This window comes from Pseudochaenichthys georgianus, chromosome 4, assembly GCF_902827115.2.
Source record: "Pseudochaenichthys georgianus chromosome 4, fPseGeo1.2, whole genome shotgun sequence".
NCBI lineage: Eukaryota > Metazoa > Chordata > Actinopteri > Perciformes > Channichthyidae > Pseudochaenichthys > Pseudochaenichthys georgianus.
Window position 1 is genome coordinate 43,054,466 of NC_047506.1, and position 23,454 is coordinate 43,077,919.

Genomic DNA, 23,454 nt, shown 5'->3' on the forward strand with positions numbered 1-23,454 from the left:
ATTTATTGATATTAAAAGAAGCCTTTTCCATTCTATGTTGTTTTAAACATAACTTGTGGAATATGAACTGAAATGCAAAACCTTTCTCTTATCTCCATATCCATGCACTCAGTCAAAAATGAATTGCAACAATATCTTCATTTTTAAACGTATATGCTTTGAGCAACAGCACTGACAATCCAATATAACACTGACAATGTGAACGACAGAATAAGAACTACAAAAGTTGACGGAATAATGGCTGTATTTAGATCAATGCACTATGGCTGTACCCGAATATTCGTTAGTTGGAGTACTATTCGGCTTTCAATTTCGTTATTCGGATATTCGTTTTGTTTGTTTTTTCATTTTTCCCCCCGTTTTTTTTCAAATTGAATTTATTGAAATCTCCAATATCAACGTAAGAGCTTGCGCCTCTTCGGGGGGTGCTAACACTTAACCATAAACGTTAAAGTTTACTTTCTCCGTCTTTATATGTAGATATTACTTTTCTCCGTTAATCTCCGTCACGTTGTTTCCATAGCAACAACAACTTCCTGTCAACAGCGCTAACTCTCCTTCAAAATAAAAGCATGTCCATACATAGGAAGCCAAGCCAAATTACACTTAAGACGTATACAAATGCAACGAAAGTAAGAAACACAATGCGATATCCTTTTCAATTTCAAAGAACACAAATTGGGTTACATTAACAAATAACTAGAAAACAACAATACTAGAATAACAAAATGAATGCCGTGAATACACGTGTTGAAGCGGTTCGCTGCTGATTACTAGGGCCCCCCCCCACGCGGGCCGAATATTCGCTGTTGATTACTACCGAATATCCGGAGCCCAACAAATGGTATTCGGGACAGCCCTACAATGCAGTTCATTATGATGTCAGTGATTGCACTAAATGTTAGAATTAAACTGAGGATTAAAAAGAGTGCTGTGCAGAAAAGGCACAACCCATTGAATGGAGAGCAGATATGAACTCAGAACATCAGAGATATTCAGCTCACAACAGAACTGATGATCCACTGAAGGAAAAAGAGGAACCTTCAAAATGCAATGATTGTGCCAAAAATAAATTCATTTGTAGATGCGTTTATGAATTGCATGAAGTTAAATAATGTCCAAAAATATGTCCTTGTCAAGGAACAATCCAGGGGCCAATCAGAGAGCGCTTCAGTTACCAAAGCTCACCTCGGAAGAGGAGGAAGATCTAATATAATCGCCCACACAGAAAGACCTTGAGTATTTTGTTTCTAAAAAGGCAGCCAAATGAATGTGCAGCTGTGAATTACAGGAGTTCATGTCTGCTTTCACCGTCTTATCTTTTATCTCAACCTTGAGTGAAAAGGATTTAATTGATTCTAGAAGCCAAATGTTCTGATGGATGTCCGCACAGAATAAACAGAATGCTGTGCCCTCACCTTATTTATAGTTGCCCCTTGAAAGTAAGCAGCCTCTGAGGAGTGCATGTTGACAAGTTCATGGGGTAAACATTGGAGAGGTTACATGTGATGTGAAGGTGAACAACATGGCGGTATTCAGCCCCCTACAATAGCCTTCTCTTGTCCTGATGAAATGTTGGAGGGAGAGTATGGCTGTGTCTCGCGGAGGGGAAGTGGCTAGTCAGGTGAGAACGTTCCACATGAAAATACAGCAGCAGGAAGAGCTTAATGGGAAATTCAAATATTGCCAATCATGACAATGTCACCACGGCGCTGTATTAACTGAGAGCCACTGATAACCGGGTCTTAGTCCAGCGCAAATCTACCTGCTCCACCAGGCCCAGCAGCCCGTATCAGCCCGGCCGGAGCAGACTTACAGCCTCAGAAACTTAATAAGCTCGGTGCCACTTAACACTAAGTGCTACCAGATATGCGTTTAATATCTGCTGGTCCAGGTAGTCAGGAGTTTATGCTATAAAAATGTCATTTTGCGTCTGTAATCCTGCCTATTAGTGTGAGGTGTTAGGGGTCTGGATGTGAGGTGAGCGCTGCCACAGAAAGAGAGCAGACTGCTCAGCTGAGCGGAGAGGATTCATTTAGCAATTACACTTTAGTTAGTGGCAGTGCTCATAGATACAAGTGCAGTATACGTTTGTTGACATGCAGACATGTACACTTTAAGATAGTATTAGTAAATGATGTGTTTATTCTAATATATTCTGAATTACATATGATATAATGGAGGATACTGTATAGGCTGTGAAAGTCATTCAACTAGCCCTAACTGTAATTGCTATTTAGGGACTGTACCAACATTCAGCAGGGGTAGGGTTGTATATTTGTTTTCTTACAAAAAAAAAATGTTTGGCAGGAAAGCAGATGAGTACTTTAAATTGTGCTCATGTATCTTTAATTGTATTCTTTCCTTGTGCGATTTTCTGTCAAAGCACCAAGACATTTTGAGATGGAACGAAATAAAAAATAGCTTCTGAAGAAGGGTAATGCCAAGATCATCAAAATAAAATAGTAACTAATAGAAAATAATGCTGCAGATTTTTTGCATACCCAGAGGAAGCATCCCCCTTTGAGTTAGCCAATCAAAGCTGACATAATGGATTGGTTTCTGATGTCATACATATGAGGCCAACGTGAGTTCATCTTTTATATTTTAGAATTTGGAATCTGGGCTAGAAAAAATGTCACTTTCCTCAGAGGAAGCATATGTGGCTGTTTCATTGACTGCTGTACGTAGGAACATTACCGCACGTTTTCTTGAAAATTCCAATAAAAAAACAATCTGACTGTTAGAATATTTTTTTAAATATTGGTGTTTTTGTTGAGTTAAACATAAGCTTTTCTAATTGTTTTTTACACAGCCCCTTAGTTATAATCTGAGTTTTTATATACAGTATGTGGTTTAAATATTCAATTTAAATGTAACAATCTTCCCATATGCTAACTATAAAAAGATGGGGCTTATATTGTTTCAGACATAGTGTTATCCCGTGGTTTAAAAGGATAGAGGTTTGAAATTGTCTTTCTTTCAGCCCCGACACAAACAGCCGCTCCTCGCTGCCTCTCCTCTCCTCCAGCACGCCTCTAATGCGTCCTAATCCTAGCTGAAGACAGATGCTGGTTGTGTGTGTAAGAAATATCTCTTTGCTTTTTCTGCCTCAGTTCATTATTTTTCTTTCTTGTCACTTAGTGTGATAGGTTGGACAGAGGCGCACAGATGAGGACTGAAGACACAGTCAAAAGGCCTTAATCTAGTCTTTAATGCGTGACTTCAGAGATGTCATTTATCTTGTGACTGCAGCAGGCATCCACAAAACTTTATCTCTAATAATATATTGATGGATTAAAGGGGTCAGGCAGGAGAGCAGGCAGGAAAAATTGCTTATTGACATCAAAATACAGTGCCCCAAAACCTGATAAACATAGGGACAGGAGAGTGGAAGTCAGAGAAAGAAGGGGAAGAGGGAGACGAGGGAGACGAGGGAGACGAGGGAGGGGGGGTTGAGGTGGGGTATTGTGAATGTTTGCACCCGGTAATTTCCTTCCTTCACAAGAGCCTCTGGTGGTCTGAGCCCTCGGCGTGATAAAACCTCCTGCTCTCCAGCGAGGCACAGTGCGGCTGCCGAACGGAAAACGCTGGTGACTGCTAGGTCATTTCCACGTTTATCTTGACATAAACTCCACCACCTTAACCCCCCTCCACACACACAACGCAGCACCTTATTAATCACACTTAAGTGCCGTGTGAAGCACTGGTGCGAAGGCTCCTGAAAGCAGCGCCCAAATGTGTGGTATTATCAGGAGAAGCACTGCTGTAGAAACTTGGGCGACCACCGGCTCTCCTCCATTTTGCCGTCTCCTCGCGGCTTAGAGACGAGTGTTTTTATCAGAGCAGAAAGGAGACTCTTTAGTCAGCTCGATTTTCAGATCGACCCCGACAAAAGGACAGCATTTAGACGGCGTGAACTTATTTATCCGAACACACGGACGACAGAATCATTATTCAGGACTGGAAAGACACAGAAAATGTGTTATTATTATCCCCGCTATTTGCTTTAAAAAAAATGTTGACAAAGAAACTTAGCTTGAAGTCACAGATGACAGACGTTTGTGCAGGCGCGCTGTTATGGGCTTATTTTATGTGTCCATAAGCCAATCACAAAAAGGTGTAAGATAGGAGTTCTCTGTGTGCAAATCAAATTACACACAGTGGTGTGGAGCACACAGCCGAGGGAGACTTTCCACTTTTTCTTGACAGTTGGCACAAAGTCCCACCACCTCCATTTACCTCAGAGTAATAGCCTGCCTCTGTGCTGTGTGTCTGACAAACACGCCGGCCACACTGTGACTGAGGACAGCTCTCTATCAAATGCTCCTATTATTACACATTACAGTGAATTAGTATGAAGCACAAGTCCATAGGTGCATCCCTGCCAGTGAGCATGCTAAGTGGACTTCCAATTCCAATTTCAAGAATGCCACTCCTGGAAAAGTGTTTAATTACTCAGATCCCACTCCTCGTGATGGATTGTGATAAACCGCTATAGGCTTATTTAAGGAATCTACCAATTGAAAGCATTCCCCCCCCACCCGCTTCATCTCTTCCAGTCCTTATGTGAAAACCATGTTTGGAGTCCAATCCCAAATAGAGTCAATTCTAACCCTTCACACACTCTTCCAGTCCCAGAAAATTAATACACTTTACTATTACAAGATAAAGCTGTGGGGACATATTACACCGGCATATCTGCAAGCCTGTAATACCACAGAGTCAGCATCCAATACAAGACATGTGCAACCAGGCATTTCTCACAACAACACTTTGCGAAAGATTTAAAAGCTTCTAAATTAGGTGCAGCTCCGCCAGAAAGGTGCCTGGTAAGCAGGGCGACGCTTACTTAGAATGACAGAGTTGTTTATGGAGGGGGCGCCTCCCCGCTTCAAGGTGGCATGCAAGAGGAACAGTTTACGATGCACACACTGGGTTATTTAGCCTCAAACAGTGTGCATAATGTCGGGCGACAATCAGCGCGCGTAACTCACACGAGGCTTTAAGTGATCTCCCACTTCAGGACATCGGGCCGTGAATACTGATTGCCCTCTTATCGCTCGTCTGATGCAACTCTGCTGATCCACACACAGCTTTCTAATTCACTATCAGGAAGTTGCAAAATAAAAGCTGTTGTGGGTTTTAACGATCCTTTGAGAGAAGAACACAAATGTATTTGCACTAAAATGCTTTCACACTGTTGCTGATTTTTTTTTTTTATGGTCGGGACAACTTCCCATGGAGCCATTAAAAATGTAATCCAGCCAGTGTGTGCACATATAACGGTATATGGTGTGACAGGAAAAGCTGGCACAAAGTGAAAAGAAAACAGAGAGGACATGTTTCATTCTGTAACAGATCCCAAAGCATCTCCGGCTTTGTCGCACGGTACTTTAAGAGTTTGTGTTTGAGATGGGAAATGACTTTCCTAATGAGCTAACAGATCATCAGTCACTCTCATATTTACTGACAGCTGGCTATAAAGTGTGATGCGAGTGCGGATTGCACTGTGTGTCACCTGAAGGACAGGCAGTGCTCATCAGTTAATCCCCCTGGACACAAAGCCGCGGGGGCTGCAAAGCAGGTTTACAAGCGTGGTTGTTGCAAACTAAAACTGGCCGCATAAAAGCTGGTAAATCTGTCTCCGGCTGCAACAATAGCAATAAAACAGAAGAGTTTACCCTGGGGCTTCAAGGTTGCACACCGCCCTAACAGCACACACACTCAGTATTCACAAGTAACAATGATAGCAGTCAAACAGCTGCTGTTTGCAAAGTGGCAAAGTCATTGTGAGATGATTACATTCTGCCTAGAATTCACACTGCTCACGCCGCCCAGCGTCTTTATCGCAATCATAACTCACTCGTGCATGTGCATCACTCCCAAAACAACACAGAGAAGTGCCCAAAGATGATGGAGACGTCCCGCCCGGCTGCACTGTACCCAAATGACCTACTGCATCAAGAAAAAGAAAGCATGATACGTCTGAAACTCCACCGGGGAGTAATAAAAGCACCCATTTCCAAGACGGATGAAACGTTTCTCTTGTGGTTGTTGGTCTCAAACAGAGGGAGGCACGGCCGAAAGGGGTACAGTGTAATCTGCCTTTGGGCGTGGGTGCATTAATTCCATTTTCATATTCAGCCCCCCCCCCACCATGCTCAGCCTCCCGGAGTAGAGGCCCGGACCACTCGGAGGCCTGGGAATACCCCAGAGCCCGCACGCCAACACTACATAATTCTGGCCCACCTCATTATTTAGCATGTCACCACTATTTTACATGTTAAAGCCCCGGCACCGCCATCTCATTTATTACAGGGATACAGCATGGGCCGGAATGGAATGGGGTCACTTGCTTCCACGCGGCGCCAGAAATACATTCATACACAGTCAGTCAAGTCAAGGTGAAAACCCGTGTCAGCAAGATGCATTTTGTCAGTCTTTGGAACAAGAGTGTGTTACAGCAGTGAGTCTGGTTTCGAGCACACACACACACACACACACACACACACACACACACAGCTCACTGCGCAGTATTTAACTTCTTTAATCTTCACTTTCATGCAGGGCAAACTCAGGTTCCTCGCAGACAGAAGGAAAAAAGGAAAGAGTGAGCAGAGTCCTGCCAAGAGTTGAATTGGCTTTGATGAGATTCAGCTGTAATTATTTCTCAGCAACAACAATGAGGACAACAGACTTAATCCGCAGTGAGAGGCCTGACTCCGCGTCCTGCCGACAGTGATTAGGCCTAATCTAGGCTTTTTGCTGTTCTTTGGAGGAATGTGATTTTTAATGGCAGCGTGTTTTGTTTGGCGCAAGTTTTTTTCTGCACTAAGAATACACATTTATGAAACTATGTGAAGTGCAATCCACATATTGTGTGGTATTCAGGGGGAAAGTGGATGCAGGGCTGAAACTACAATATGTTCTTTATCAAATAATCAACCAATTATTTGAGTGAATAAGGTCGTCCTAACATGTCGGAGATGAGGCTTGTGTCTTGTGTCAATGTTTGCAGTGGGGAAATAATTGTTGTGGCAAATTGTTAGAAAGTGGGCTTGAGATGTATTATCCGTTAGCATTCCAATAGTTTTCCATTAACATGTTTAATTGACCTTTAATGATAATAATGATCATTTGAACTGCGACTTGATAACAGAATCATTCATTGATTAATTGTTGCGGATGTTTTGGAGCCCGTCTTATTTGGTCTGAAAAACAGTCCGAAACCTACATTTGTCTCATAAGAGCTCAAATGATTACTAATCAATTTCAACAGAAAATAATTGGGCAATTTGCTAAATAATTTAATTTTTATGTTAGTGAAAATGTCAGAATTACTCAATTCTAGATTTTGTATTATAAATATTTGCTGATTTTCTGATAAGTATGTTAATAATCAGAATGTCTTTAGGTGATAGATGAAATAAAACACTTTGGCACTTGGGGCTGTTTCTATTAACATTGAATAGATATATATTGATTCAGCTCTACCATTAAATAATGTCAATCATCTCCGCAGGGAAACAAATCAGTGCAGACACAAATACAAAAACACAATCACAGCCAAAATAACATTGCTTTAAAATTGTAATTGAATCCGGGGAGACCATTTTTATCTTGATGTCTTTTGTTAAACGTTCAGCTGCAGTGACGCAGCGACAGTTAGTGTGCGGAGCGGTGTGTGCCACGGGGCCACAGTCACCGGCCCTCAGTTCTTCCCCGAGCGAGAGAAAGCCAAGGCTGGACTGGAAGTGGGAGAAGGGGAGAAGGAGAAAGGCCAGATGTCAGGGCGCTCCAGGAAGAGGATTGCTAAGCGGTGTGAACATTTTTCAGAAATGATGTTTTGTGCCTCAAACATCTTGCTTACAGCAGCAGGGTCTGATCCAAGCATTATGTGCGAATACATCAGTAGCTCTGGACCCCCCTCTCCACAGGCGAACAAGCACACACAAACACACACACACACACACACACACACACACACACACACACATCCTAGTAACTGAAGCTCACCCCCCTCCTCCCATCCCCCCGCCACCCTTCTTCTTCTACAGAAGTAAATTATCAAAACTGTGTTTGAAAGTGAATGAAGGGTGACTCGCTCTCTCTCTCCCTTTCTCTCGCTCTCTCTCCCCTTCCCGCTTTGACATCTCAGTTTTTTTTTCCCGTTTTTTCTTTTCTTACTTGCCACCGTTTCTGGGCTAGGTGATAACTGCCGGTAATAGGATTAACATTGATTTCTTTTTGCAAGAACAGAGATGTGCCAGTTCCAGCTATTTATTGAACTGCCAGCTTTGAACTATGAAAACTGACTGCAGGAAAAGACCTAATGCAGCATTTTAAAGAAAAGAAAAGCCTCTGTGCAATTCTTTCTCTCTCTCTTTTTGTTATTCCTTCCTCCTCTGTCTCCTTTTTTCTTTTTGTTGTTGCGGGATAAAAGAGGAAAACGGGTGCCTCTGTTCTGAGCTCTGGTAATTACTTTATTTACTGACTTTGTTGTTCCTTTTTTTCATAAACCTCAGTCAATATATTTATGATTTGATCTATAATGTGTAAGTGTGTTTGACTTCTCTTTCACCTTGAAATAAAGATCCACACGTGCATTTCTTTCTGCCGGGTACCACGGTGCAAAGCATTGGCTCTGCTATACTAAAAGACACATTCAGGACATATGTTGGCCATACATTAAATAAGCTGATCAAGGTCATGCAATAACAAGGTTTTAATATCAAATGGTAATTCCTAAAATGATGACATTCCTTTAATTGCTATATTTAGATAAATCATTCAGATTGTGATATGTTACTGCTTGAGTGTGACTCTGTTAATTAGCTGTGAATGGGTCCATTGATTAGCAGCGTGTCTATTGACGGCACTTTAAAGCAGCTAAAGACACAAAGTGCTCTAATTAGTGACTGCAGCTAACTGCTGTGTCATTAAACTGCGCACAGATCAGCCGGGCACTCGTTACTCACAGCAACTGTAGATTCAGATGAAACGGATGTAAATAAATCAATGAATGATTTCCCTTTTTTTGGCATGGTTTAAGTTCCCTTATGAAATCATTACTGCCTGTGTTTGAGATGACAGTATACGTATGATGAAACTACCATTACAAACATTTATTTTTGCATTAATTAATAATTGTGTACGTTAAATTCTGTGTGCAATTGTAATAAACTGAGAAAAAGCAGCACATTGTCAAAATAAGGGAGATGCAAGCAGAATATACCTTGCAAAAAACGGCCAATAAAAATATTGGTTCTGCATAAAGCCACGTTGTAAGCTACATGCAGAAGTTTGAATTACATAAAAAGATAATCTAGTTTTGAACACAATAAGGGTTAACTTCATCAGGAAAACACTCAATCAATATCAATTCAATTGATATGATGCATTGTAAAATGTCAGACCACTGCAGGACTCCAGCCTCAGTTAAACATGGAAACTTCTGGAAACATGACACCAAAATAACACATCTACAAATAATAATAATTCAACATATTAGAATGGACTGCTTTGCTAATGCTGGCCTGAGGAAGCATACATGCAGGGTACAGGGGTGAGATAGTGCGAGGTGTTGTGTTGTGACACCCCCCCCCCCCCCCCGCCTCACAGACACATGTCTCCTAATAGGAGCTCAGCTGAAACAAGAAACAACACTGTCACTACCAATGCACCCCCCACCCAAAGCAGACGCCTGTCAGCCAGCTAATGTCCCCCGACAAAAACGCTGTGAATGAAAATGGTCACGAAGAGAGTGAGTGTGTGTGTGTGTGTGTGTGTGTGTGTGTGTGTGTGTGTGTGTGTGTGTGTGTGTGTGTGTGTGTGTGTGTGTGTGTGTGTGTGTGTGTGTGTGTGTGTGTGTGTGTGTGTGTGTGTGTGTGTGTGTGTGTGTGTGTGTGTGTGTGTGTGTGTGTGTGTGTGTGTGTGTGTGTGTGTGTGTGTGTGTGTGTGTGTGTGTGTGTGTGTGTGTGTGTGTGTGTGTGTGTGTGTGTGTGTGAGAGAGAGAGAGACAAATAGGGAGGGGAATAGAGAGAGAGAGGGAAAGAACTCATCTGTGTCACAGTCTATCCCCCCGGGCAATCAAGAAAGAAAAAAAACAGTCATTAGCAACTGGTGGTGCTTGCTCCAGCAAATCGCCGTTTGGCTGGAGATTTATGCAGACTGCTGACTGGAAATGATTTATTTATTTTAGCAGAGGCTGTGAGATCATTAACCTCCGCTGTGTCTCTGGGGAACGACATCTGCGGCCCCCCACACTGCTCAGACAAAAGGCCCAGGGCGTCCCCTGACTTCAGGAGGAGAGGGAGGATGGGAAAGAGGAGGAGGGGGCCCGGCTGAAGGGCCTGTCTGAGGGCCGGGGGGGGGCGAGGCCTCTGGTGAACACGCTGTTCTGTTAGCAGTGATCAGGCTCACTTGTTGACACTGCGTTGACACATATTAGTCTGAAATACAGTACATTAAATTGCTATAGGTTTGGATTTAAGATTTGATTGTCACTTAAATGTCAATTCATCAAATCCAAATTATTAAAAAAAAAAATAGAACTTTGGATTTCTGTGTTACAGTGCCTGCTGCTATCATCACTTCTGTTCCTGCGGCCACTAAGGCAGTTGCCCCACAAGATGATTGGCTGTCACTGCGGTTTCTACGTCACCTCCGACATAAGTTACTCAAATGGTGTTCAGCTGGGCTGCTGTGACGACCTGTTGCTGTGAGATGTAACATGTGGATCGTTCGCTCTAACCAAACCTGGAACTATGAAGACACAGAACTAGCTAGATCTTCTCTTTACGCTCCTAGAAGATAAGACGACCCACGGAAACACTGTGTGGTCAACTACATTTTAACGTATTTTGTAGGTATTTTTAGACGTTTTAATTCGTATTCCTCGGGTTAGTGAAAAACAGTATTTCGATCTCCCCGTCTGTATCTCACACACACAGAAGATTGACAAAAAGTACATTTTGACTTGAACTTTGATTTACTTCAAGATATGTCTTGACTTTCACAAAAACACTTCTAAGTCTGTATCCCAGAAACGTATAAACCACAGTTCAAAACTGCGACAGTAATGTTACTTAGGATGGAAGTTAGTTTAGTAAGCTAGGCTAGGCTAACTAGCGACTGCTTTTTGACTGGAATACAAAGGAGCAGCACAACCTCGCAAAGGTGTTGTGTTGTGAATGTGCAGATGCCTCAAATTGTCAACAGTTTATGACTAATGAGGTTTCTTGATAGGGGGAGGAGTCTACGATGTATGTCCTTTTCCAGTCCGTGGTGTTCCACAGACGTTAGCCTTAACTTCATCCACTAACATGAGCACCCAGTCGGTGAAGCTTTGCCACTGTTTCTATGAATCTGCCCTAAAGAGGTTTTTATTCTTTGAACAGGGAATACATATACATTATATAAATATAAATTAAAAAAATGTTTTACTTTAGCACCTTACGCAGACAGCCATGAACCTATACTTCCAGACACCACACACATACACTGTTTAAACTTCTGTCCATCGAGGTCATGCTCAACCAGCCTTATGAAATTACCAAAACAGATTGATTCTCAGTTACATTAAGGAAATGAATGATCAGGTAAGATTATCCAATGCATATTTTTGCATGCTTTAGTAAAAGAACATGGCCTCTTGACATTGGAAACATTGTGGACCAGTCGGTCTCCAGCTGCATCTCAGTCCCATAGCTTCATGTACATCAATACCCTGTTAATGACATGTGCCACTATACTCATGTCCATCTAATTAGAGAAGTTCAGGAGGTCCTGTCCAACTCCAAACTGATTCCTCCTGGCAGGAGAAATAAGAAGGGTGAAGCAAATGACAGTATAAATCTGAAATTAATCAGGACTTGAACTGAACGGGGGGCAACGTGTGGCCTCACCCGTGCCGTTTTAAGTATGTGTAATTGGACACTTATAGCAATCTCAAAGCAGCGGCAAAGAGCATCTGCATTAACCCACTGCACCTGGAGTGGAGGAGGCCAGATTAATTAAATAATTCCCCTCATTTCCATCCCCAAGCGTTGTGATCCTTTAATTTCATTTGATTTCCAACGATCAGAATCCCGGTCCCTTTGGACGACCGTATGGAAATGTATATGGAAGACAAGCAGGAGGGAGATGTTGGGGTGTCCGTCCACTGGAAGTGATGACTGTGCTCCAACCTTATCAAGCAAACACTTGAGGGCACAACAAATCAAGATTTTTATTGGGGGTAATAAACTCCAGCATCCAATTGGAGATGAAGAGTATATTTACGAGAAATGTTAACGGTGGCATAATTTCCTCTCCAGATGGTGTGATGTTTTGGGATTTAAGGTGATATAAACATATAAATATGTACCTTAAACAAATATTTAATCATCTCTGCCATAAATATGTCAGCAGCAGAAGCATTTCGGAACAACTTTATAATTACAGTCCATTTGTCCCTTTAAAATGCACCTACAAAGATATTGACTTCACTGCAGAGATGCCTGCTTTTCACTTGGAGGGTTGTATTCATACCCCAACATAGCATAAAGACAGTCTTAAAACAATGTTCTCTAAACAGCTGCACCAACCAATACAATAAAGGGGACAATGAATTATCATCAAAAAAGGGAAGCATGTTTCAAATTCAAATAACAGCACAGTTTTCTAATTTAATAAATGAAGTTGGGAAATATGCAGAATAAGTTAGAAAAGGAGGGGGAGAATCATTTGGCATGGTGGGAAACAATATGGTGTGGTGAGGGCAGGGGGGGGATCAGGGATAAACAAACAAACCTTGACAAGGGCAGCAGTGGAGGATCAGCCGGGGAGCAGCGGGGTCTGCGCTGTTTGAGAGGGGGGCTGCCAAGTACCGACCCTGAACTGAGGCTCCGGTGCTGCCTGGCTGCACTAAGCAGTGGCTGCCAGCACGCGCTGATTTATCAGGGGGGCCACGCCAGCCGCCACCTCGCTCTCCCCTGTGCCCTGCCTTTATAAAGAGCCTCCCTGACGGCTCTGATAGTGCAATCAGGGCTACGGCAGAGCCAAGGCAATTTCTCCTTCACTCTTTGATAACCCCGTGCCTTATTGAAAGCCAATAGCAATGGCAGCAACAACAACTCAATTGGAAAGAGTTGCTGCATTTTGAAGGGGGAAAAAGGTTACGCCTTGACAAAATGAGGGGGGAGTGAGGGGATGTCTGTCTCACTTTATGTGAAAGAGGCTTTGTCCTCCAACAGGTGGCGTGATTCCTAAGCCACCAGCGTCCCTCAGCTAGCTCGTCATGGGGACTGTCAAATGTTTTTTTCCTCCATCATTGGAATTGTGTCAGAATGGCTGGAGTTCACATGTGACATTTTGTCATGTTGAGCAATGAATAAGCGAGAGTCTGAAGCCATGAGGCTGTGCTTAGAACTGAGATATAATCAGTGCTTTGAGCTGGATGCTAGCTGCATCAGCATGCACACAGGCCTCACAATGACGACATGCTGCTGTTTACCATGTGCACCTTGTTAGTTTAGCATCACTCCAGCAACGTTACAGAACAATCACCCCCAGGGACATGAATAGAGTGCTGCAGTAATGAGTCCTAAAGCCCCAGAACGTGTCAGCATTTTACCAACTCCAGTTTCCTCGTCTTCAAGTCGGAGTGTTTTGAATGTGTTTCTGGTGAAGTTCCTGAAAGAAGGGTCTGTGGTGGTTAACAAAAGCTGGACAGATTCTCACGTTTTGTTCTACAACATAAAACACGTCAGTAAATACCCCACTGATGAATGTGTCTTAAAAACGGCGGTTGCTAACAAGCGACTAAATAAGACTATACGAAACATCATCATGCAGGATAGGATCGTGACGACATTAGCTTTAACTTCTGATGACACAAAAGCTTCTACATTTCACTCAAAACTACACATGTAATCCTCATGGCTCAAGGAAAAGTCTGGGGGACACTAAAGTCATTAGGGTGCATCTTCTGAGAACATGAATATGTAAAAGGTCGTGACCATCAACCAATAGTCTTGAGACATTTCAATAAAAACAAGAATATCAACCTCATGGCTGCACACAATGCACATTTAGAAGATCACGAAAGTCTGTGGAATTCATCCTATGGGGACGATGGATAAATACCATGGTTGAGGATCTTGTCTCAACCATGTCCTTTAACAAGAGCCTGAACATGAAACTGGAGACCTGGTTACGCTGCCATCAGTGACTGAATGAGAGGCACACTGTGAAGAGCTTTTGATAAAAGCACTATTTTAATGCGGCCATTTACCATTTTGTTAAGATATAGTTGTTGGCCATGGTAAAAGTGTGTCCCACTGACACTGAGAGTGTGGCTAAAAAGACAATTTAAGAAAGGTGAAAAAAAGTTGCATTACAACATTGCAGAAAGATGGCCATGTCACCTTGTGTTGTGCGTCGGCAACTGTGTTAAATGTTTGTTGTTAGTTTAGTATTTTATGTTTCACTTCCTGTTTTATTTTGTATTCACCTTGTTTCGTTCCTGTTTCCTTTGCTTCCCACCATCGTCAGTGTCTGCCCCGCCCCTGATTGTTTCCACCTGTGTCCACTTACCTTTTGTATCGTGTCCTGTCTCCCTTTGTCTGTTGCCAGATTGTCTTAGCGTTATCCTATTTGCATCTTGGTATCGTTACAGTCATTGTCGCATATGTTGTTATAGTAAGGTAAGATCAGGTAATAGTATTTTTCTAGTTTATTGTTAGGTAAGCATTAGTGTAGATTCTTTATTGTATATATATATTTTGTAATATCTGCTTTTCAAGTAAAGACTATTTTTGATACTTGAATCCTGTGTCTGCATTCGTGCTTTTGGGTCCACTCCTTGTACACTCGCGACACCTTGTCTCTGAGTTGGAAGACTTTTGGGACACATATGGGCAATATAATACAAATATATTTGGTCCTTGGGAAGAAGCAAAATTGTATGAACAAAGGAGGATTAAGCGGATATCAAATGGGGATATTTGTTGAAAGATATTTATTTTCAAACACTTCATAAAAAAAAAAAGTGGAGAAAAAAATGGTTGGTCCAAAATCACTTAATCATTGGAGTGGGTTGAGGTTTTGTGTTGTTGTCACCATGTAGCCATCGCTGACAAAAGTAATTGATTTCTAAAATACAGAATGTCCCTGTTATATCGTTCAAGGCTGGTGTAATTTAATCTGCTGTCTGTTGAATTAAACAATACATTTCAGACCTTTGCCTTTTATTGATTATTCACAGTTTTCAATTCCAGAAATGTTGCTCTAAGTGGGCAATCAGGCTGTGGCACATATTGTAACACAATTGCACCATTGTTCAAATTGCCATACACTTTCAAAGTAAAGGAGTGCTGAGAAACAGTCGGGAGAAAAACACACTCCGGCAAGGTTAGACTTGGTGGTATACGCGATGTCTCAGAACTAAAGGAATTCACAAAGGTTTCAAACTGTTTTAGAAGATAAAGGAACAGAGGATAATAATTTGTATATCAAGAGGATGCTGAGAAGACGGTTTCAAAGGGGGAACAAGTTCAAAAATATTAATGAAATTATAAAACTGAAAGTATTTAAGAGAGGATGTGAAGGATAAAAGCAGCATGGCGTCAACAGGTTACAGAGGCCAGACTGGGGTTCAGTGAGGAGCTTGCAGAGGATGAGCTTTACAAGAGGATTTGGAAAAGTAGCATTTTATTTTGTTGAGGCTTTAGTATGAGAACACCCACAGAGTGGCCTTTCTCTGAGGTGTCATGGAATGTTTCTGTCATATATTCATCATCACAGAATGTCACTTTAGTTCTTTTGCGATACAGGGAAAATGGCCCTAATAGTTAAACAAAACATTTGCGTGGCCGTCTTGTGATTGCCCCTAACATGTTGTCAGCTCCACAGTGTTGTCCAGTGTTGAGACCTCAATAGTCATGTCAGTACGTTTTGTTTAAAGCCTGTTTTCATCACAGTAAACGTGACGTATGCACCGTGCTAACAAGCTAGCTGGTACCTTGCGTTGCTACGCTTGCCCTGACCTGCGATTACTCACCACCAGCTCCACCATTTTGTCCAAATGTGGTTAGCTCCTGTTAAATATATCATTTTTAGGACCTTATTTAGAGAGTATAATATGAAATTCAGTCATGATTTGTATAAATATTTGGGGGTGGACCTCACCTCTTCTAGGGGGGTCCGGGGGCATGCTCCCCCGGGAAGATATTTTTTTAAATGTTGAAGTGAAATGCATCAATCTGCTGCACTTTGAGCACAAAAGGAATTTATAGATACAGCTCTCAACACTCATATGAAAGAGAGCTGTATACTTTTCAATAATCCAAACATCTTGAGAATATGATCACAACCAATAACAAATCATTTAAACTTGTTTATTCTGATCTTATGTTACCTAGTTAGCATTCTTTCTTTTTCTTTATGCACATTTTACTAATCACTCCCCTTTTTTTACTGTCCTATAGTACACATTGGAATGATCTTACTTTATTTTTTACAATAGGCTATATTAATATATTAAATATTTAAAGGTGTGGTCTCTCTCTCTCTCTCTCTCTCTCTCTCTCTCTCTCTGCTCACAGAGGCTTGCGTTAAAAAATTATAATAAACATAGGCCTATTTGTAAAGTGGGGGGACACAAACGGGATTTCGAAAAGTGTTCGGTGGGCCGCTGGCTCTGGCATAGGTGGGCCGTGGACTTTCACAGCGCCGATAGCGCATCCGCCGCCACAAACACCCGCCGTTGCGAGGCTCCGGCGGCGGCGCTATGAAAGTCCACCGCTGTTGCGCGTCTCTGGCTGTAACGGCCCGTCTACACTACAGGCATCGAAAAATGCTTTCAACGCTTCGCCCATTCACTTGAATGGGGTGATGTAGTTGATTTTGAATCTTCGCCGAACTGCATTGTGGGGAGCGGAGCGTGGCTTTGCAAGCATCGTGAGCATCAAAAGTTGAGCAATGTTCAACTTTTGAGGCTCGATGCTTGGCATCAGCCAATCAAATCATACGTATGCAAATCTGACAGTACAAGCGCTAGCCAATCAAACTGCGTGTATGCTGGGAGAGAGTACGCAGGTCATTTCCTCATATTAAAAAAAATTGAGCGGTAGTGAATCACCCGGTGCTGTATGATCAGTCTCTGTTCATCTACCGGGATACAAACCGGAGGAGCGAGGTGGCAGAGACAGTGGATGAAACTGGTAGGTTTTCGCCTATTTGGGGATTTTATATCCAATTTACTTCGTTTTAACATTGCTATTGCTTTGTATGCCGGGGGCGGGAGATTCCTGATTGCTTGTTGGTCGCCTTGGGCGCGTGAAATCGCCAAGCCTCAGACACGCCCAGCTTCAAGATTTTTTGATGCCTGTAGTGGAGACGGGCCGTAACAGTCCACTACCACCCGCAAGGACCAAGGTTCGATCGCCTGAGGTCCAAAACATTTATTTAAAAAAATAACAATCTCCCGTTCATCGCGACCCACCTATCTCTGTGGGGCGCGCCCCGACACTTTGAGAAACATATTGCATGAAGTTACCTGTAAAGTCAGTGTGGTTCACTTGAATATTACAGTGTGTTGGTACCCCCCCCCCCTCCTCAGGGGCCGGGCTGAGCACTGATCCTCAGTTATTCCACATCTCTGTGAACGGGCTGTCCTGCGGTGCAGCGGCCGCTCTGAGGTTTGATCGACTTCAGGGGCCTGAAGGTCGCAGCACAATGCTTCTGAGGCGGAAATCCCTGGTCTTATCAGCCTGACCTTCAGGAGCGCTGATACTCCTGATTCCACAAATACTACCATCCTGAGCTTCCAAAACAACCCCGCTGTGGATTACTGTTCAGGAATTCTGTGTAACAAGAGAACAACATCATGTCTAATGAAATAACTCCTGTTCCTCAGTGACACTAACCTGCAGTTTCATTTGATTAACAACAACACTGTGCATGAATACATTTGCTGATACAGCTCTGGTTCAAGATTTAACTACGCTTTAACCGGTTCTGATGTTAGACAAATGCAAAGTTGCAGCTTATTGTAGTAATATAAGTTCCTTTACAGATAAACCATTCATGCTAATAAGATCATTATGACTAGGTTCAAATATACAATATTGTGTATGAGAAATACACATGTCAGTTACTTGATGTTCATAAGGTCTCCTTATTACAAATAGTGCATATATAGTCCTTCTGTTTGCAATACATTTAATATACATTATTTAAGATATATTATTTGGGCATTTCTTTTTAGAGCAAAACTATTTTTTTTTCACTCTTATTTGATTCAATTTTCATCAATAATAAGCCATATCCTTATAGCCTTATTAAGGCTGTATATATATATATTATTAAAACAGAGACATGCTATTGTGTTTCAATAATGCAATAACAAGATTTCAAACTTAGTTATTGGCAAACTGGAGTGTTGTCCTCACATGTGACTGTTATCAGCAGTGATGGGTCACAGATTCATTCTAACACTCAGGGTCCGTTCTTTGGAGCAGAGTGAGCCGCTCCAGCCAACACACTCTCACTCCCTAAACGTCCAGGAGTGACGCTTGGTCAGGGTCCCGTGGCGTGCAGTTGTGACGCGCCGAGTCTCCTTCAGCTTCATAAACGGACGCAAAGAGCTTTCAACTGATTGCAATGTATTCCCATCGGCGGCGCTATTTGACGCTCAGGGAAGCACCGCATCCATTTCTGTCGGCAGCTCTTAAAGGAAAAGAAAGAATTGAGAATTGTACACCCGGAAGTAAGTATTGTCCTTACTGACAATACTACCATCAGTAATACTACCACCACTACTCATCAACTCAAAAACACCGGATTACCTTTCTTAATTAAACGACATTGATAGTGTAGCGACCCTGTATAGGGTGCTGAGTGTGTCACTCAAGCATCCCCCATCTCTCTGCCAATCACAGAGCTGCACAGTGATGCTGGTCTGGGTGCGGGCCTGTGGTTGGGGGAGCAGACGTTGTGACGTTGACCCTATATATGGGTGTGAGTTGGGGTGTAGAGTGTGTGTGAGGAGAAACCTGCAACCTAACATGTAACCGGTGTGCGGACAAAGGAGAGAATAAACCCCAATAACTTGAAGCCTGTTTCTGACTCCCTTTGTAGAACGCTACAATAGGTTTAAATTGTGTACAATGCTTTTGTGTTTTTCCCCTTCAATTCTGAGAAACAACTTGTTTTCTCTGAAATGTGGAGCGCCAAAGAGACTACACTACCCACAATCTCCAACTATTGTTGTGACGACGCCTGTCCGCTTTGCGACAAACTGTCTGTGATTAATCTTCAAGCTCTGGGATTGGATGTTGGAGTGGCAGTGCGCCAAGGTTACGCTGAGAGTCAAGCTCTTTGAAATGGAACGAAACCACGGCAGACTATTCAAAACTGGATTTGAACGCCCCCCCAGAACTACACATGCTGGCTATTGTGTTTCGCAACATGTTCTCTATGGCACGTCTCTACTGGGAATTGTAGTTTTAAAAGACGTTTTCGTTTTTCCCAAAATTAGAAGTTGGCAGTATTAAACTGTGTACAGCCCTGGAGGTTTGGGCGATAGGAAACACATTGGTGTGTAATTAAAACATGTAATTACTAAATGAGTGTAAATCGCTTGTGTCCATAATGGGCAGCATTAATATATACCCACATGACAGCTCATTGTTACTTTGTAATTCTACTCCACTACAATTCAGAGGTTAACCTGGTATTTTTTCTCCACTACATTTATTTGAGTTACTTTGCAGATTCTGATTAATTATGTGAAATATAAACAACCCTTAAATCAGACTTTAGTTACACGTGAGTAAAATTCAGGGAAGGTGATTGTCAAGTGCCAACAATCAGGAGAGATATTTGATAGTTGGTGCTTGAGAAGACTAAACATTTATCTGCAGATTTCTATAAAGCATATTCATTACTCGTTATTCTCTACTAATAGTTCATTAAAGACTGTATATAATTGCTATTTTGCACATCCCTTTCAAGATTTCAAGATTTTCAAAGGTTTATTGACATATCATTTACACAACTACGGTGTAGTTATGCAATGAATGAAACACTTGGGTCACAGGTTCCTCAACAGTGCATTACAAGACATCTATCAATATGTGTGTACCTCCACCATTAAACTGTCATATTCTGCACATTTCTTATTCTATCTACATACATAAGAGTATAATTAATGTGTATAATATCAGTTAAAATAAGGGCTTCAACATAGTTAACATTGCAGGAAAGCAATATATTAGACGTTAAGTACTTTGGGGGTATCTATCTACAGATAAATATTAAGCCTGACAAAGTTTGTTTCTTATTTGAAAGACCTTAACCTAAAGTATTATTTAATGTGTTAATAAAGGTTAATTAGTTTGTCTGTTTTGCACATCCTCATATTAATATCTTTGTACATCGTGCACTAAACTGTTTTATTGTAGAGATCACTTACAGTATCTTCTTGATTTTTGATATTCTATATTTCTATCATTGACCTTCTACTTTCTCCCTATGAAAGTATGTACTCTTAATATTTGTTTCATCAAATAACATTATTCAACAAAAATAACATTATTCAACAAAAATAATTCAATAACGTGCTTTAACCACTAGGCGGTGCACGCAAGGTACACACAGCATACTAATAATAACTTTCTATTATTAGTGTAGGACACTTATGTATGTATAACATCTGAAGATATTTAGTTTTATTCATGTTTTTACATAATTGTACAGGATATTGCTATACTATTTCTCTTGTTTTACTTCTACACATTAATATCTGATTTGTAAAACATCACAGACAGAAAGGTATATCCATCATGTAATGGTAAGCTATTGAAATTGTGATTCCATAGATGTGTCTCCCATCACCCAAAACCCCTGACTATGCTCTCAACTCAGTATTTACATTCTGATATTCAAAGAAAATCAGTAATATCTTTAAAAACGTGCATTGCGGCTAAAACATCCAATCAGCGAGCTGAGGACCTTTCCTACGTCTGTTTCCGGTATCGTTCCTGTAATGAGAGTTCACATTTATGCTACATTGAAGGGTGGAATTGACTACACATCTTCAGAAACATAACTTGCTTCAGATATAACTCACAGCAAATAAAGTATAAAAATATAAGTAATAAAAAGATAAAACTCTGGCATGTAATTTACGTTAGAATAAATAGAATGGTTTTGAATAATAGATGAGAGTAAAATCTACGTCACTTTTTTTGTATGAATTTATGTTTCATCCAATTACAGAGCTTGTTGACTTATCACGAGGTTTGGAGAACACTTACTTCCGGGTGTACAATTCTCCGTTATCCAATGGGAATGGACGCTCACATTGCCTTTAAGAGCTGCCGACATAAACGGGTGCGGTGCTTCCCTGAGCGTCAAATACCGCTGCCGATGGGAATACATTGCAATCAGTTGAAAGCTCTTTGCGTCCCTTTATGAAGCTGAAGGGGACTCGGCGCGTCACAACTGCACACGGGACCCTGACCAAACGTCGCTATTGGACGCTTAGGGAGTGAGAGTGTGTTGCTCCAGCAGATATGAGAGTGCTCAGCCTCGCTTTACACGACTTCCTATAACTTTGGCATTTTGTAGAAACAACAGCTTGTCACTGGTGGAGAGGTGTTTTTAATCCAGCATTTCTGACTCCACTTCTGAAACAAGTGCAACTGAAACCTTTCCAAGTCTTTCCCATACCAGCTGGAGCAGGGCTAGAACACTGCATGAGCCTCCTCATCGTCAGAGCAATGCTGAGTCACCTCCACAGGACGATAGAGGAGTGGAGATTCTGCAGTATGTCTGTGCACCTTTTGAAAGGCTCTATAATGTCACACATGTATTAATGGATGTGTTGTTTGGAAGAAAATCAGCCATTGTGAAGATCAACTTCATGTTTCTCTTTAAGCAAAGCGTTTGAAGACTACAGATGGAATAAAGTTAATGAGTAATGTAATGTGGGTCAAATAAATCAATACACTCCATGTAGATGATGTAATAAATGAATAATTAATTACTGCTAGTTTTAAGATGATGTTCTTAAATTTGTAATAAATAGACTCTTTAAATGTGAAATTTAGAATTTAACTTAGTGGATTTACCCAAGTACTGTGCTTGAGAACAATACCATGGTCATTTATATTTGTATGATAATGTATCCTTTACTCCAACACATTATGGAGGAAAATATTGTGCTTTTATATTCTACAAAACATAAATCAACTATCAAATTATAATGGAAATTACAGGCAATGCTTCCCAGCAGTATTTAAAGTAAATTCAATCATTTGAACACCGCCCCACCCCCACCTACGGTCAGCAGAAAATAATTAAAATAATCATTCCAAAAATATGTATAAAATATAGGTTAACATTTATTTTAAGATCATGTTTAGTGGTCTCTACATTGCTGCTGCGGACTGCTTTGAGCTGGGCTGAGCGATGTGCGGCAAGCCCCTCTCTCACTGTAGAAATGAACGTTTACTGTGAAAACTACACTGCGCATGCTCAGAGTATTTTTGTATTCAATGTTATTCAATAATATAATACATATTCCATACTTTATGCTAATACTTTTGTACTCTTTACTTGTTAAGTAAGATTTTAAATGGATAGTGTTTTGTTTCTTTTACTAAAGTTATAGGTTTGAATACTTATTCCACTATTGAAATTAATCCATCGATGTACCCCATATTCAAACCAGGGCACCTTTTTGATATTGTTTGTCTGTTTAGTATTTCTTGTTTGTATTCATAATGAGCGTTTTGGCCAAATGTGTTGCCCCTTAATATTAAAGAAAACAAGAAGTTAAGTTCTGGAAGTAAATGTCACTATCCACTAATGATGCATCCAATTAATGGGTAATTAAAACATGTGTGTAGTTATTGTCAATATCCATGCTGGGGTGAAATATGATGTGGCCATGTGTTGCTGCTTTTAATCCAATATGGTGAATTGTTGCACTGATAATGTGTTCATTTGTATTGTCCCCACACAGGACGTGTGTGTCAATGCTACAGGACAGACAGCAATGCATGTGAGAATATTTCCAAGGTCAGTGCATGTTTCAAGTTTTCATAATTATTTATTAGAGTAAGCATCTAAAAAACATCGATGACAGTGTGCTTACAAAGAAAAAATATCTTCAAACATTTGAACATATGTGTTTGCAGTACATACATGTTACACGTATGTACTGCAAAAAGCTAAATGTTCAGTGTTTTGAAAAAGAGCATTAGGTGACTTAGAACTTGAGCTTAAAAAGTTGTTGGATAAATGTATTAAGAAAACAAACTGATATATGAATGTTATAAAGTATTCGCATTGTTCCTGTTTCTATTGAAGTTCTCTCCAAATTGTTCAAAGAGCAAATTGATGAGCCCCTTAAAAAGTAATTAGGCCCTTCATGGCGTGAGGTGGACGGGGCTGATGGAG